The sequence below is a fragment of the Wolffia australiana genome, chromosome 12, assembly GCF_029677425.1.
Source record: "Wolffia australiana isolate 7733 chromosome 12, ASM2967742v1".
In the NCBI taxonomy this organism is placed as follows: Eukaryota; Viridiplantae; Streptophyta; class Magnoliopsida; order Alismatales; family Araceae; genus Wolffia; species Wolffia australiana.
Genome location: NC_135846.1, coordinates 6,564,712 through 6,577,211, shown reverse-complemented (window position 1 = coordinate 6,577,211; position 12,500 = coordinate 6,564,712). Strand labels below are relative to the sequence as shown.

The 12,500-nt window shown below is 41.7% G+C and overlaps 1 non-coding gene and 1 pseudogene across 1 annotated transcript; one reads left to right on the top strand and one right to left on the bottom strand.

Annotated features, from left to right (window-relative positions):
• LOC144710795 (25S ribosomal RNA) overlaps positions 1-106 on the bottom strand; it is a 2,962-nt pseudogene extending 2,856 nt beyond the window's left edge.
• A 6,191-nt stretch (positions 107-6,297) lies between these two features.
• TRNAW-CCA (transfer RNA tryptophan (anticodon CCA)) lies at positions 6,298-6,370 on the top strand. The gene has a single exon. It is a non-coding gene; the product is annotated as a tRNA-Trp (tRNA).
• Positions 6,371-12,500: the final 6,130 nt, after the last annotated feature.

The window sequence follows — 12,500 nt, the reverse complement described above, 5'->3', positions numbered from 1 at the left end:
TTCAAACCCCAATCCGCTCGCCGCTACTAACGGGGTCTCGGTTGATTTCCTTTCCTTTAGCTACTCAGATGTTTCAGTTCGCTAAGTTTTGAAAGTCCAAAGAGCGCAGACTAGCCACGGAGCTTGGATACGGTTTGCCGATCGGAGATCCATGGCTCACAGCCGGTATCTCCCCATGGCCTTTCGCCTGAAAGCGCCCTTCCTTCTCAATGCCCGGCATCCATCCAATGCATTATTTTCAATAGGAGCTGAACACCAAAAAAGATCTCGACGAGGTTATCCAGCGTATAAAGAGGTGGCTTTTCGCTCCCGCTCCTCGCGCCTTTTTTCTTTTTTTTAAAGAAAATCAAATGAAAAAGGTGACAAAAATAAGTGACTTCTCCGCTCCATCGTCTTCATCTTAATCTTCACGCTCCTCGCGCCTCTCTCTCACTTTTTTAAAGATAGCCACTGTTCTTATCTACGCAATTATGAGAGAGCTGTAGGTTCTGATTTAGAAGAATGAATTTTATGGTCTACCGCGCAGGGTCCTGGAGGCGCGAGTTTACGAGCGTTTAGGAGCGGATAAATAAAATAGTTTTGTCAATTGACATAATAGTCAAGCTTCTCGCTTTGCTTGCTGTGAAAGTGATCTTCGTACGTAATAAAGTTCCCACTAACAAGAAGGCGCGACGGAGCGTTTACGAGCGGGAGCGATGAAACGTTATCCAGCGGATAAACGATAAAACGTTCTGAAAAAAATGAACTGGGAAACTGATCGAATATTTTCTGTCTCAATGTCAGTGTGAAAGTCCTAATATCTTTACGAACAATAAAAATAAAGGCGCGGAAGCGGTGAATATATTAAGATGAAGGCGAGCGTTCAGATGAAGATTCAGAAGAAGGTCCGACGAGGAAGAAGTAGGGATATTTTTATAAATAAGGCTGGGCCAGCACCGGTCCATCAATTAACTAACTGATACCTATACCGTATATCGTATAATAAAAAGAGAAGGTAGCATAGCTACCGACACTTTACAATCGCGAAATAAAAAAACAAAAACATAACATAAAGAAACTCCAATATTCGAAGGTATATACTAATTACACTCAATAGAGCTGAAAGGGAAGCAGGGCGCCATGGTTAATGGAGTTTGTTGAAAGAATACAAAAGTGTTTTGATTGCAGCTCATTATAGTAGCAAGGTTCTGAGGTTATCCGGGCGACTTTAGGAGCAAAAGGTGATGCCTAGGATAAAAAAAGAATGAATCAGAAGAAGGCGCGAGGAGCGTGAAGATGAAGATGAAGGCGCGGAAGCGGTGAATATTAAGATGAAGGCGCGGAAGCGGTGAATATTAAGATGAAGGCGCGGAAGCGATGAATATGAGGATTCAGACGCGAGTGAGCGAGCGTTTAGGAGCGATTCAGATTCAGATTCATGTTACGAAGGTTATTCAGATTCATCTTCTTTATCCGATAACCCGCTCACTCGCCCCTCAGAACCGTTACAAAGTAATGAAATCACTTAACGAGGACTCTCTCGTGATATAGTTTCAGGTTCTGAAATAAACAATGGGACATCCAAAAGCTCCGGCGTATCCTCGAGGATCTATCTTTGAATAGAACGCGCACTGCTCTTCCGTGCCTTAGAATTGAAGAGGGCATTGGAAACGGTGATACTAATCATTTTTCATAAGGTCTTTTTCTTTTCCCACGTAGTTCGTCGGTCAAACCTACGATTCTCTTCATCTTTATTTTTTGAGTATCACTTAAGAACCATCCCTTCCTATTTGTTTGTCTTGTCAGATAGAAAGAAAATGAGACCAACCCCCTTCTTTACCACTTGAGGGGGTGGGGTGAAGGGGAGGTTTAGATACAACCGGGGCTAAAAGGTTTATGATTGAATCTCAGAGGCATTCTTATCATTTGGTAGATCCAAGTCCATGGCCTATTTCGAGTTCACTCGGAGCTTTTGCAACCACCGTAGGAGGTGTGATGTACATGCACCCATTTCAAGGGGGTGCAACACTTCTCAGTTTGGGTCTAATATTTATCCTATATACCATGTTCGTATGGTGGCGCGATGTTCTACGTGAATCCACGTTGGAAGGACATCATACAAAAGCTGTACAATTAGGACTTCGATATGGTTTTATTCTTTTTATAGTATCGGAGGTTATGTTCTTTTTTGCTCTTTTTCGGGCTTCCTCTCATTCTTCTTTGGCACCTACGGTAGAGATCGGAGGTATTTGGCCCCCAAAAGGGATTGGGGTTTTAGATCCTCGGAAATCCTTTTCTTAATACCCCTATTCTCCCTTCATCCGAGCTGCCAGAATTTGGGCTCATCATGCTATACTTGCGGGAAGGAAAACGAGCTGTTTACGCTTTAGTAGCTACCACTTCATTGGCTCTAGTGTCCACAAGCTTTCAAGGAATGAAATATACCAAGCAAACTCCACTATTTTGGATAGCATTGATGATTGTACCTTTTCTTAGCTACTGGCTTTCATGGTTTTCATTTGATATTAGGTAATCTTTTCCTGATCATATGTGGTATTCGCCAATATCTTGGTCATCTGACCAAGGAGCATCACGTTGGCTTTGAAGCAGCAGCATGGTACTGGCATTTTGTAGACGTGGTTTGGTTATTCCTATTTGTCTCTATCTATTGGTGGGGAGGTATATGAAAGAACGAATAAGTGGATTGAGGAATGAAAGCTCAAGACAAAGAGAACCGGCTTTTCCAAAGAATTACTGCAGCTTTCCCACCCCTTTGATGATAATATCAAAAAAAAGTTGATTACTTTCCTACAAAATATCTCTGTATTCTGGCACATAAATGTAGGGATCAAGAGATTATGGCAGATTATGTCTACCAAGAAATTACCCGAAATGGATCTTGGTCTATTTGAGATTGTTCCTTTTAATCGTAATCAAAGATGTTTTTGTCCTTTTCCAACAAAGAAAATCGAAGAACCTAATGGATCGAACTAATCCTTGGCTGCTACGAATGGCCTAGCGCTATGCGAAGAAACGCTCTGTTCTGATAAGCAAAATAGAGCAACTTATGTAAACATAACTTATTGAAGAACCTTCGATAACCTGATCGCTACGCCAGGAGGTTCCGACTGAGGAATTACGTTCTGAAATAAAAAGATTATTAACTTTAGGATAGGAGATCAAAGCACAGATCGGTCCAAGTGAGCTGCTTGCAGCTTAATAAAAGTCGAATTATCATTCCCGGCCTCTAAAAAAAATATGGGTAAGACATGGTATTGTTTTAGTCTAATACTTGTCGTGGGAATAGGTTATTCTTTTTTTAATCAGAACGAACTACCTGTCAATTATATAGTAAGCAAACACATACAGCTCAACTTTGTTTGTTAATATAGATTGATTTTCTTCATTCGCTGTTCATTTACTTCGTAACGTGACCTCAGAACCTTCAGAACCTTTGACTTCCTTCGTTTTTTTCAGAACTTCATTCCTTCTTCATCTTCATCTTCATTGACTTCAGAATATTCAGATGCATCTTCATGTTACTAAGTCAATGAAGATGAAGGCGCGAAGGGTTCAGATTCATCTGAAGATTCAGGCGCGACGAGCGTGAAGATGAAGACGAGCGTGAATATTAAGATGAAGGCGCGAAGCGTGAATATATTAAGATGAAGGCGACGGAGCGTGAAGATTCATCTGAAGATTCAGGCGCTTAGGAGCGTGGAATTAATCTGAAGGCGCAAGCGTGAATATATGAGGATGAAGACGAGCGTTCAGATGAAGGCGCGAGGAGCGTGAAGATTAAGATGAGCGAGTTTACGAGCGGGCGCTTAGGAGCGCAAGTGAATTTATGATATGAGCAGAAGCTTAGGAGCAAGAAATGAGAAGATTCTAAGAAGTCAATGAAGATGAAGATTCTAAGAAGTCAATGAAGATGAAGATTCAGAAGAAACGATGAAACGTTCTTCAAGAAGTGTAGAAGTAAATAAAGGTTCGAAGGGCGAGTGAGCGGGCGCTAAGAGCGGCCGAAAAGCCTTTTTCAAAACAAGTTAAGGGTAAAGCGAAGTATAAAAGTTTCATTTTTTTAAAATGACCAGAGTTAGACGAGGATATATAGCTCGAGACGCCAACCAAAATGAGTTCTTTTGCATAAATCAAGCTGAGGCTCATTCAAGACTTACTCAACGATTGCTCAACTGAAAATGAGAGCTTTAGTTTCATGAAGATAGAGGTAGGCAAAAGAGTTCGTCGTTTGTGGTAGCAGTAACTCATGAACGAGGTTTCCTTCCTATATTATATAGTAGATTGATACATAATCTGTACAAGAGGCAATTGCTTCTTAATCTAAGCCCTGACTATATCAAATAATAATGAATTGTGAAGGTTTCGAAGAAAGAGATTATAAAATAATATACAGGAATGGTTGAAACTCAATTCTCGGACCAGGAAGATAGAATAAAAAAATTAAGAGTTAAAAGGATTTATTTATTTCAGAACGTGATTTGACTTCGCCGCCTCTGCTCCGCTGCCTGAATCTTCATCTTCACTGCCTGCGCCTTATTACAACACAATAATTAAATATGGATTCTAGTCTTTCTTTTTCAAGTTGAGTTTTTAAGTTTTTGTATATATAGTATGCCTATTTTTTCTGGTTCTAGGACCAGTAGGTAGCTCTAGGGATCGACTCGGTTCTCTCAAATTGTTTATCATTATTAAAAAAAGGTCACTAAGAAGTTTTATTTATAGCAATAGTAATTAGTAATTACCTTTTTCAAGATCTATTCACTTAGTAAGATAGATTTTAACTTAAAAATCGACAACTCATGTTTATATAAAAATGATATCCCCACCGCTACGAAAGGATCGCTTGGGTTTATGAAAGGGTTGTTGATTTCTCGCCCGCGCCCGCCGCTGCCTTCATCTGAACGCTGTCTTCATCTTCACGCTCGCGCTTTACTTCGTAACTCTTCATTAAGCCGAGTTTTCTTTCTTATTTCTTTTATATATATTATATAGAATATTATGACTTCTAAAACTTCGTTACCTTTGGATTGAAAGAATTGCCCACACGCTCTGTTCGATCCATTTCTTTCTGATAAATTAGAACCTTTCATTGTACGCTTGTTATAATAGCTAAAAATGTGTTAAATTATAATAGACTGGTTGTGTCGATTCTTTTGAGCTGGAAATACCCGGAAATTCCTTCACCATTTCGGACACAACTGGTACATTCCACACTTTGACGCCGCCATCTTTACCATTGGCCATGGACCTCCTTTGCTTTGGATTTTGATCGACCACTCTTATATTTTCGATTCGAACCGAAGAGGCAAGAAATCGAAAAGAGAAAGGCGCGAAGCGTGAATATATGAGGATGAAGACGAGCGCTCAGATGAAGACGAGCGAAAGGAGCGAAAGGATAAACACGAATGATTATAAAATAATAAATAATTAACTAATACAACTTTTTCTAACTAACAATTTTAGTCTAATCATAGTAATTTACGTATTTTATATTATTTATTTTTTGTTTCTTAGACTCAATTTTATATTTATATTCTACCAAATAAATTCGATCTTAGACCCTGGGGCCCTTATATTCTTTCTCTTTTTCCTATCCTAAACAACTGAAAAGAAGGGGGTGGGGAAATTACTCACATAGAATTCTTTGTATCTCTTCATTTCTTCTTCCATATCAATAACAATAAATAGAATTTAAAAAGGTTCGACCTGAAATTCAAGGCGCGAGAGCGGGAGCGACTAAGGTTCTGCAAGAAAACCTGCTAAAACCCAAACCTTAGAGTAATCAGCACAAGCAGGAATGTTATTATATAACATAACCTGTGTTTCCTTCTTTATTGTAATACATGTATGATTAGATGCTGGAACTAAATAAAGGATCCTCGATTTATAATATAACCAAAATGTCTATGTACCGCCAGTAGATGGATTTTGCTTGCCCCTAAAAAAAGACCCTCCGAACCAAATCATTATTTATTTATTTTTAAGTATATAGTTTATAGTATATTCAACAAAAAGCCAAATGGCAATCTTCTTCATGGAAGAAATAACGAGGTGGAAAACAAGAAAGGGAATCTCTACAATGACACTGTAAAAGGGGGATGTAGCGCTGCTTTGGTAGCGCTGCTTGGTTTGGGTAAAAATGTCACGGGTTCAAATCCTTTCATCCCTACCAATTACTTATCCTATGGGTAAGAGGGATTAATTGAGATCGATTATAATTGGGCATAATTTCGCATTTTATGAGACTATATGCAAGGAAATTCTTTGCCATACAGTTGTATCTTCTTTCATAAGAAAGCGCTCTTAGTTCAGTTCGGTAGAACGTGGTCTCCAAAACCCAATGTCGTGGGTTCAAATCCTACAGAGCGTGAATATGTTCTTTGTTATATTGAATAACAAACAAGAAACTAACTTAACTGAAAAGTTGAATTACAACTCAAATTCCTGCGGAGAGGCGCGAAGCGTGAATATATGAGGATGAAGACGCGAGTGAGCGGCGCTTAGGTGCTTATGAGCAGGCGCGAGTGAGCGGGAGCGATGAAGATGAATCTGAATGGAGCGAAAGTACGGTCAGAAATCACGCACGGTCAGAAATGTTACTTAATCAATCAAAGGTCCAGCTGATCACCACGCCTGTATTGTAAATACGCCTACGAAGAATCCTGCCAAAGTAATAGGAATTAGACCTAACACAATTCCAAACTTATCCACCGCTCCCGCCACTGCGCCTTCAAGGTTATCTGAAAGATAATTAGAGCTGTAGCTATGAGTTAGGTCTAACGCGAGGAATGGACGTGATTGATACGGAGCTCCTCTAAGTGTTCCAGTCGGTGGAGCCACTCTCGGACGAATTTTCTATTGGTTGGTGAGCTTGTTAATAATTTAGGTCCTGTATCTACTGGCACAACATCTCCTATTCATAGATCCGCACCCGCCTTTATCCAGTTAGAGACTCAATTAGCAATCTTTTAAACAGGGATTAAAGTAAAGGCGCACCTTATCGCCGTGGAGGAAAAATTGGACTATTTTGGGGAGCTAGAGTGGGTAAAACTGTACTAATTATGGAATTGATCAACAACATTGCTAAAACTCATGGAGGTTTCTCCGTATTTCTTTGGTGGAGTAGGCGAATGTACTCTTTCAGGTTACGAAGGCGCCTGCATTACAAGAGCAGGTAACGAAGTGGGACCAACACTTATTTTTATCGCCAGCCACTTCATTCAATCAATCATATGTTCTATTCGCATTCATTACTTTTTATTTCGATGCTTTTAACCGTTGCTTGGTGCCAAGCAACCCATTGGCAAAGAATAATAAGCAAAAAGCAACTAAGCTTTAGATTTGCTTTAGCTACCGCTTTTTTTTTCAACACAGAGCCGGGAGGCCAGGCCGGAAGTCTCTTGCATGCAAGGAGATGCTGCTTAGGATGTCATGGTTTCGGGGCGCCATGATCCTTCTCTCTGGAACAATCGAGGGCACTGACTTACTTCATCATCGCTCAGTGAGCTCTTAACGCCAATAGCGCTTTGCTTGTATGCAAGGCGCGAGTTTACGAGCGTGAATATGAGGATGAAGACGCGAGTGAGCGAAAGCGAGGCAAGGAGATGCATTTTTAGTACTGGTTGGTGGTACTGGACAAGTTTCCAGGAATAATCTCTTTCTTAACAGAGATTATTGTCTTAGTGATTGACGACACTTGAGCTGTAAGTGAGATCGAGAATGGGTCGAGTAAACTCCTCGGGCCGATAAAAGACGAAACATTTTTGGTATTGTCTTAGTGATTGGAAAGGTTACGGCTAACGGTCAAAGGCGCGACGAGCAGAAGGGTTTGGTTCTGCAAGAAAGAACGAAGGCGCGAGGAGCGGAGCGAAGAAGCGACGAGCAAAAGGGGCGAAGCGGAGGCGCTTTAGGAGCAGAAGGGCGCGTAAAGAAAACCCTCTGATCCATTCATTTCTGCAAGCAGGCGGATCCAGAATAAAGCCCTCCTATTCGAGCGAGGCCGGTGGCCTCCTTTCCTTCTTCTTATTTTCTTGCTCACGCACCTGCTCATAAATTCGCACGCCGCCCCGCCTCCTCGCTTGGTTATCCGGCACAGAAGAACTGCAAGAAAATAAGAAACTACCGGTCATATTCATATAATATAGGTCCGAGTCAGACATCAAATTGGTTCGATTTGAATTATCCGGAGCATACCCTGGAGCATACCTTGTATATATATATCAATATCAAAAAATATAAATAATATGAAACTGAAAATAATATTAATAAGAAAATAATATTAAATTCTAAATGAAATATCTAAAAATCTAAAAGATGTACAATCAAACTTATTTCTCGATTCAATAGAAGCCAAAAGAAGTTAATACGGTACCCAAATAACGATAGATATGTCACAGGTCGGATTACGCCCATTACTAATCCTAAATAGAATGTCACGACATAGGGATCCATATGTAAACATAGTATCTATTCACCGCATTTGTAAACATTGCAGAAAACTCAACAGTCTCCCAGCAGCAATGTTGAAGAGACAATTATCCACCCTGCAAACATATATATATATCTGGGTGGAATCAAAGACAGGGGCGAAGCGATATTGTAATTATTGTTGATCAGCAAGAAGAATATACGGCTCTTCGAGAATGTGTCATTTTGGGGATTCTGACGATTTGTTTAATCGATACAACAAATCTCGCAGATATTTCGATTCCAACTAACGACGATGCTATCGCTTCAATCCGATTGATTCTTAACAAATTAGTATCTGCTGCGGTCGTTCTAGCTATATAAGAAATAACTTATTATTAATAGGGAAACTCCATAGATTTTTTATGAGACTATTCTTCATAAAAAAATAAAGTACTTAACTTGGGATATTATGTCATTACTTAGTATCCTAACCACTAATGATTAAAATGGGTCAGTTGAGAAAGAGATGGTTACAAGTAAATAATTCTTTATTTTAAGTTAGATTTCTGTCGAGGTTACTAAATAAATAACCCCAAGAAGTAGAATACAGTTAGATACTTAAATCTGCATTCTCGCGATGCGCCTAAACACTCGCCACTCGCGTCTTCATCTTAATCTTCACGCTGCCTGAATCTGAACGCTGCCTGAATCTGAACGCCGTCTTCATCTTAATATATTCACCGCTTCCGCCTTAATTGTCCGCCACTTTTTTTTTATCATCTTTGGACTTCAGTTGAAAGGATGGCTTTATCTCTAGGAGTTCGAGCCTCATCCTTAGCTCTATGTAATGGGTTGGGCTGGGCGGTCTGGCCTGGGCCATAGTTTTGGCCGTGGGATCCCTATTCACTACCGATGCCCTGCTTCTTTTATGACAGAAGAGGTTCAGCATGAACTTAAAAGAGTTCCTCGTGGATTCGGGACTTGTCGTGTTCTGTTTCGAAATAGAAGACACAGCACATCTGTTAATCAACCTGCTCCAGGACCGTGCCTCCAGGTAACGGTTAAGCCATCTAATCCTCTCGCACCCCATTCTTATAAACCCGATGAAGGTTCAGCATGAACTCGACATTATGTAAACATAACCGAATGATTATGTTATTTACTGTAACCTACACCCATAGACTATCTGATAGCTGGTATGCAAGCGGAAGATCTCTTCGTTCCGCCAGAACGCCACTGCGCCTTGACCTAACGGTCAATTGGCTGGAACTGGGAGCTCAGACACTTCAAAATCCTCGCCGAGAATACGATATGGCGATGCTATATCTCTGGAAAGACTACAAAATAAGTCCATACTTTTGTCGTTACAAGCAAAAATGCTCCATCATAGAGAGTTTATCGATGAGAACTAAGCTAAGCTTAATAGGACTTTTGGTCGATATGGTTTACGAAGTAAAAGGTTACGAAGTAAATGAATTATTGAAGGCGCGAGGAGCAGAAGAGTTTACGAGCGGAGCGGAGTCACGGATAAAGAAGATGAAGATGAATGTTACGAAGTCAATAAAGATGAAGATGAATCAGGCGCGAGCTAAGAAGTTATCTTCAAGATAAGTTCTGCAAGAAATGAAAAGTTCTGATTTCTCAGAATTTGTTTCTTTCAGTTCTTTTAAGGGTGAGGAACCGTAAGTAACTCAGTGCTTAGTTCTGAAAGAAATGAAAGCAGAATTCTTCTGATTAAAATCAGAACCTCCCTCCTACATGTTCAATCTTTTTAGCGGTTTCCCAGAGATCTTTATCATTAACGCAACCTTCATTTTGCTCATTCATGGAGTTGTATTTAGTACCTCTAAGAAAGATGATTATCCACCGTTAGTCAGTAATGTGGGTTGGCTTGGATTACTTAGTGTTGCGCGCCTAGGAGGGCAGCGCGCTTTGGGATACGGAAGAGCTTTTATCGCCCAGCTCCCTAACCTAATGCGGCCGGACCGCGGGGAACCGTAGCATGGGGGACGTCCTAATCCTTTTGCCGCCGCAAGGCTGGCTAATCGTACGCAGCAGGAGCAAGGGAACTCCCCTGGTTCTGGAAGGCACATGAGTCCGAACGCTATGTTGAATGTGCGACTCATACTACACAACGTAGGTACCTGTGCAGGTGAGGCGTCGGTCGGTCCTAGAAACGGCGGTTGCGGCGCGAGGCGCGATTTGAAGAGCGGACGTGCTGCAACCTAGGGATCACCAGGCAGCTCTTTCGCTCCATAGGGATATCGGGGGGGCATAGCACCATTCTTCTTGGAGGAGGGTTGGATTGCCTGGGTGACAGATCCTGCCATAATGTACTCCTACCTGTTGCACCCGCAACCGAAGTGAAGTCGAGCATAGATACGACGATCTTCATGCGATGCGTGAAGGTTATGAAATAACGAAGGAAAAGGGCGGTAGATGATAATGATAAAGAGCTAGCGCGTCTGACGGGCGCGGAATGGATAAGCGAAAGGTGCCATGGTACCTACTAAAACAACTAAACTCGAGGCGCGGAAGCGGTGAATATATGAGGATGAAGACGAGCGTTCAGATGAAGACGAGCGAGCGGGACCTTTTCTCGAGCACAGAATAGGCAATTGAGAGATAGAGCTAGTGGGGAATCAATGCTCCGGACCGAAGATTCCTCCGACACCTGGCTTTCTCCGACGCATATTAGCTTAGCTGCGCTCAATAGGTTCTGAAAGAATTGTTTCTGATTAAAATAAGAACTGTTCTGATAAATCAGAACTCGCGACACTCCCACTCCTACGCCTGCTGAGCAAGATGCATTGCGATTTCTCTCGTGGAGGCGTCACTCACACCCGAACGGAAGAGAAATACTTTCTTTGTTCTGGGGTTTCAAAGAAAGCCAAGCCTCAAGACAAGGCGCGACGGAGCGAGCGACTCCAGGCGCTTAGGAGCAGAAGCGAGTGAGCAGGAGCAGAAGACGAGCAAAAGGCGCGAGTGAGCGGGCGCGTCAGCAAAAGCGAGTTTACGAGCGGCGCGAGGAGCAAAAGCGTAGCGAAGATGAATCAACGATGAAAGGTTACGAAGTAAATAATGGCTGATCCGAGCTGGGATAGTGGCGCCCATTCCTAACCAGTACCGAAAGGTTCGCTTATGCTGGAGGAGCATCCCCACTTAGTGATCGGTCCGCTAGTTCACGCAAATCTGAAGAAGTTATCACGGACGAGCCACATGCAGGGAAACTTGCACGTGGTTCTGGCCGCTTAGAACCTTCGGTATCTAATAACCTTGCTTCGCTCACACTGGCGCACCTCTCCTAACTATTGCCCATTTATTCTGGAATAATTTTTTAGGAGGGACCATTCTACATATTTCTGCCAAATCCTTCCATTATTAAGCACGGCTGGTACCATTTCGATGTGTTTCGATTCTTTCGAACAAGAGAGGTTTGATGCTTCTGAATTCATTGTATTAATTCCACTTCCTACTTGCAGTATGCTCTTTATGATCCCGCTCATGATTCAATTGCCATGTATTTAGCTATTGAGCTTCAAAGTTTATGTTTTATGTGATCGCTGCATCAAAAAGAAAGTCTGAATTTTCCACGGAAGCTGGCTCAAATATTTGATCTTAGGTGCATTTCTCTGGAATATTATTGTTCGGCACGACCGACAACTACCAATAAATAATGAGAATGATTTACTTCTTCTTCTTCATCTTCATTGACTTCGTAACATGAATCTGAATCTTGACTCTCCCGCCACTGCGCCTTCATTTACCGCTCCTAAAGTCGCGCCTCTACTCGCCGCGCTTCATTGACCTCTTAGCAGATTCATCTTAATTTCTTGCTCCGCTTCTGCTCATAAATCGCTCCATCAGTCGCGCCTTCATCTTAATCTTCCCGCCTCCGCGCCGGAACCTCTATGTAGTTGTCTATCTAGGGTGATCGATCTACTTTACTGTGAACCTGGGCTGTGTTTCGATCTCCTACGTGCGAAAGATAAGGGAAACGAGGTCCTTATTTATGTTAAAAAAAGAACCTTGGTCTAATTCCACGACGGAGAGTCGACGTGGCGTAAAGTGAAGATTGGGGAGAGCGAAAT